A 5,758-nucleotide genomic window follows, 5' to 3' on the forward strand; every position below is an offset into this window, starting at 1 on the left:
CAGACTGCAAGAGGGCACAGGCCAGGCTGAGGGACCCCCCTCCCCCCACCCCGAGTGCACAAATTTTTGTGCACTGGGCCTCTAGTATATATATAAAAGCCTAAGCAGCCATCTGACTGTTCAACCATTCGACCATTCAGCCAGTAGCTATGACACGCACTGTCCTGCATGGGGCAGACTCTCAATGCACAGGCATGGAAACATGGAACAGACTGACGAATCTCAGAGGGAAGGGGGAGTGTGGGAAGAGATTAACCTAAGATGTCATATATATATATATGTTTTAACCAAGGTCACCTCTCCGAGAAAGGTGAGGTATATATACACTAGAGGCCCAGTGCACGGATTCGTGCATTGGTGGTGTCCTTCGGCCTGACCTGCGGGGATCGGGCCAAAACTGGCAGTCCAACATCCCCTGAGGGGTCCCAGATTGCAAGAGGGCACAGGCCAGGCTGAGGGACCCTAGTAATACATAGAAAAGATCATTCATCTTGGCAAAATTGAGTTGATTATAAGGATGCAGGGTTTGTTCAGCATTAGAAAATTAATAGTATGATTCACTACATCAAGATATTAGAGGCAATATGATCACCTCAACAGATACTAAAAAAAAAAAATCAATAAATTCAGCAGCAATTCATGGTTTAAAAAGCAATCTTAACCTGATAATGAGTACCTGGAAAAAATGCATAGAGCAAAACAACATATTTTAATAGTGACATATTAAAGCCGTACTTTTAAAATCAGGAATAAATCAGAATGCTTGATATCACTGCTTCTATATAACATTGCAAGGGAGGTGTCCCAAAGCTAGCCATGGATAAAGAAAGAATGACAGAAAATAAAATTTAATTTTTAACACTTTGTCCTCATTCACAAAGGAAATGTCAGCATACAAAGAAAACACAAATCTATATATTGATTTATAATTGTAAATAAAATAGAGTTTAACAGGATCATTAGATTTAAGGCCAAATTAAAAGAGTAATTAAGTTTTGATACAGCAGGTACAATCAGAAAACACAACAAAATGTATCTAGGAATAAGTTTAACCAAAGATGTGTAAGACCCTTTTGTAGTAAAGTGTAAGACTTTACTGAATGGGATTGAAGAGGCTTGAAATAAATGAAGAGAGAAATCATGTTTATGACTTGGAGGATTCAATAATTTGAAGATTTAGTTCATACCAATTTCTATTAAAATCTCAACAGGATTTATTTTTGAGGAATTTTTAAAAATATTTGTAACATTTTTATTAAGAGCAAAGGGCCAAACAAAGCCAGACTAAAACAACAATCTGATATTAAGACTTACTACAAAGCTATAATGATTAAGATAATGTATAACTGTCAAGAGACAGAAAAATAGGCCAATATAACAGAATATTTCTAATATTCCACCTACTCAAATGACATATGTTTATGTGAAAACCAATCTGATAGAGCTGGAAATGCATAGCAATGGGAGAAAGTAGAAACTATTTAATAAATGGTACAGGTACAACTGGTTATGACTATGGAAAACAAAATTAAAATTGGATTTCTAGTTTATACTACACAGAAAATCAATTTCAGATGGATTAAAGAATAAAGTTTGAAAGACAAAGGCTTACAACTTTATAATATCTTCATGACATCAGCATTGAAAAGAATTTCTCAAACACATAAAGGAAAATATTAATACACTTAAATGCATTAAAATTAGGACATTTATTTAAAAGTAGAGTGAAATGACAGTCACACTCTGGGAGAAGATATCTGTAAAACAGACAAAATACTAATATCCAGAATATGGAAATGAGCAAAAGACATAAATAGCAATTTCAAAGAATAAACTCAAATGTCAAATAAAATATGAAATAGTGCTCAATCTCCCTAGAAAACGCAAACTGAAACCACACGGATCCCTCTTTGACCTGGCTCTACTAGACACATCCTCCAGATCAGGAAGATTCAGACTCTCTAGGGCCCCATGAGCCATTGTCACATTGGCAAGCACTGGTAACGCTGGTGTCATGTCTCAACTCAGTGAGCTTTGTAACTTACCAATGAGCAGACAAAGATAAAATGCTACCAAAATAAGATGGGACCTGCCCCTATCATTGATTTGGTGTGGTCGGAACACTGCTAAGTTCTGGAGAAGGCAAAGTAAGTAATGCAGTCAGTCACGGTGAGGACAAACCCAATTAGCAGAAGAGTTAAGTAGAGTAAGGAAGCATGTGTCCTGATGCTGGTGTGAGTTCACATTTAAGGTTCTTTAATTGTTGCACATATACAACAAATACAAACACACATTTAAATTCCATTTCAAAACATCTCATTGGCAAAAAATTAAAACATCTTACAGTATCAGGTGTTGGTAAACATACAGAGCAAAGAGAATTTATTTATACTGCTGGTGGAAGTATAAATAGAAACAACCACTTTGGAAAATAATTTGACATCTAGTAAAGTTACAGATGTGTATATCTTAAACCCCAGCAATCCAAGTAGAAATGAAAATTATGAAGACCATACAGTTATAGAGAGTGAAAAGCTATGAGAGTGTGTTTTTTTAAAAGCAGTGTTGAAAGATAGTCTGAGACATATTAAAAATTGTACGCAAAAATCCATTTGAATCTGACAATGCCAAACCAGAACTCCACCCACAGAAGCTAGGAGAAAGAATTTTGCAGAGAAGGGGCAGAAGCAAAGCAAGGTAATTATTTGATTGGCTTAAGCACTTGCCTTACTTGGAAAAGTGTAGTTGGCTGTTTGTGATTGGTTGTCCTTAGGTTTTGATTTCTTAACCTTGAGACATTTCAGGCTTAAGTTATGGTTAGCTTAGGGAGGCTGCAAAGTCTTTAAAGTTACCTCATTGGTGGCCTCTCCTTGTTTAATTAAATTAACAATAGATAAATAAAACATTTAAATTCCTAGAATAATATTGCCTGCTTTACTGCTGTTCTATAACATTCCAGTAGGCATTCAAGTATTTGGAATCATTAACTGTACAGGCTTCAAATTTTGCCTCAACCACTTTTTGGTTTGGGCACGCTATTTAATCTCTCTAAACCTCAGTGCCCTCTATCTCAGGATTACTGTGAGGAATAAATGAAATAATGTAAGAAGTTCCAAACAGTGCTAGCAAGTGCACAATACATGTTAACTACAAGGTTTCTGTTTGATTATTTTGTCCTCGCAATGAAAAGTTATAATATACAAGATAATGTAGAGCAATTTCATATCATAATGTAAATTACTTTAAAAACAATATGCAATGTTTAATAAAATAATTTATTGAAAATAAATTGAAAATTTTACTTACGTAGTGGGGCTCCTTTCAAATCAGATGGATTCTTATCCACCAAGACAGTCCTGTATCTTATTTTAATTTTATTTTTATTTATAACCACAAGTGAATTTTGTTTTCTAGTCAAACCTAGGTCTCAACAAATAGTACTTCTGAATGAAGAAGAAACTTCCTAACTATCAGATTTATCAGATTGTTTGTTTTTATAAGTAAATCCACTTTTCCCAAACTTTAGCAGTTAATAATTTTCCAAAAAAAGAGAAATAAGCCAAAACATTTTAAATACAATAAAATGAAACAAAACACAAATAGATATGGTTTTATTTAAACTCTTGGTACAGTTATTCAAACCAACTTCCTAATCAGGGTCAGCAAATAATACACATGCTTAAAAAAAGAGAGAGAGACTTTTTTTAAGTCTTTCTACATAGTGTTGAGGAGAAATAAATTTTCCGCTACTCTCCTAGGTTAGGTTCTTCCTGCTGGTCAAATAATCAATTGACATGAAACAGATTAACAAGAAATAATAGCCAAGTTGAATTACATATGAATATATGGGAAGCCCACATACATGAGAGACAAAAAGTGAAAATGAGGGAAGTAGCATTCTGAACTAAGGATGAGGTAAGAAACACTGGGGTTTCAGAAGAGAGAGCAGATGTTCAGTGATTAGATGTTTGCCCTACCCTATAGACAGGTCACAAAAAGTTATCTCTGATAGTAACTCCTACTATGGGCAAAGCTGAAAATCTTAATGAAGGGAGAAGTCAAAGTATCCTGTGAGCCTGCAGGGTCTCAATTACTTTCAGCTCAAAACAATTCACATGCCAAAGTGGCACATCTCGAGGAGGCTTGTTTAGAACCCCTTCAATGGCTTGGTCTTTCCAAGTGTCTTCAACTATCCACGTCAGAACAGAAGGTATGACATATTCCTTTATTCTATTTTGCCTCACAGTATTTAAATTCACCAAGATTATAAAAATTGACAGAAATACTAATTTATCTAACAATTCTGTTAACTTATCAACTTTACTCCACTAAGTTGGTTGTCCGCTATATTAGAAATTTTTTAGTATATAAAAGGATTTAAAGGTGATTTTTGTCATTTCTTTCTTTTTTTTAAATTAAATCTTTATTGTTCAGATTATTACAGTTGTTCCTCTTTTTTCCCCCCATAGCTCCCCTCCACTGGGTTCCCCTCCCACACTCCGCCCTCCCCCCCCCCCCCCCCCCCACGGGGCCCGCGAGCCGAGGTCGTGACCTTCCTCCGTTGTAATTTGGCGGGGCGCCACTGCGCACGCGCACGCCTTTGCCAGCCAGCGGCTGGGAGCGAGCCCAGAGGTCCGCCTGGGCGTTTTCTCCCCTTTCTTCTTCCTTTGCCAACAATATAAAGCGTTTGCTCTCAGTGTAGGCACTTATTTCATGGTGAGACTTAAGCTTAAAAGTCATCATTTAGAAAAGACACACAAAGAAATTTAACAAAAAATGAGTCTGTTGTATTTGTCAGCAATGTCGCGCAGTTGAATTACAAGGGAAATAGGGAGCGGAGGGGATAAAAATCGTCATTTAGAAAGATACAATTACCAAACAATTAGCATATTGTTGGAATTACAAGGAAAATAGGGGAGAAAAGGGAATTAGTAAAAAGCTCCAACCTCCCCGTCGGGGAATTGAACCCCGGTCTCCCGCGTGACAGGCGGGGATACTAACCACTATACTAACGAGGAGCTGTTGCTGCTGGCTCTCCCTGGTTCCTCTTTAGAGCTTGTCAAGCTTTTTCCCCGCCCTCTTCTCGTTTATCTCCCCTTCCGCCCGCAACCCGGAAGTGTCAAAACGCAGTTACTCCTCTGCTAATTATTCTTTCTCAGTACTTTGGACTCTTCGGGGAAAAGAGTTAATAAATGGGCGCGAATAAATGAAACAAAATGCGCTTCCAATTTTAGGGGTGGTGTATTGTTGAAAGTAGTTTTCCGGGTTCTTAATGTTCTCCGGATAATTTAGGCTGCAGGCAGGAGGTTTTTGTTTTAAATAGTGAGCAAGAATATATGAATTGAAGCAGAGCTTTACTTTCTCACATTTACATTCTCATTCTGAAGTCGAAGTTCAAGGATATCATATGGTTGTCAAATGTCCGGGTTGTCCCACAGTCCAATGCCTCTTCAGTTTGTAAGCTTTTGGGACACAAAAGGGCTCACGCATTTGGCCAACTGAAGCCGAATGGAATTTTATTAGCCGATTTTTCCTGCATTTGGGGCCCTTATGCGTCTACAGTTATTTGAAAATGACAAAAAAAACCACGTAAATTGTTAATATAATAGATTTAAATAATTCACAAGAATATACCATTGATTAAATACAGGGTTAGGAGAATGGGTTAATAGAATAATTTGTATCATCTTGAGCCTTTTCATAAACAGTATCAAGCCTCTTGCCAGGGGGACCAGGAGGGCCTCATGTACATATAAAG

At 36.9% G+C, this 5,758-nt stretch overlaps 1 non-coding gene across 1 annotated transcript; it reads right to left on the minus strand.

Annotated features, from left to right (window-relative positions):
• Positions 1-4,946: 4,946 nt before the first annotated feature.
• Positions 4,947-5,018, minus strand: TRNAD-GUC. The gene has a single exon. It is a non-coding gene; the product is annotated as a tRNA-Asp (tRNA).
• Positions 5,019-5,758: the final 740 nt, after the last annotated feature.

The sequence above is a fragment of the Myotis brandtii genome, unplaced genomic scaffold (genome assembly GCF_000412655.1).
Source record: "Myotis brandtii unplaced genomic scaffold, ASM41265v1 scaffold504, whole genome shotgun sequence".
Lineage (NCBI taxonomy): Eukaryota > Metazoa > Chordata > Mammalia > Chiroptera > Vespertilionidae > Myotis > Myotis brandtii.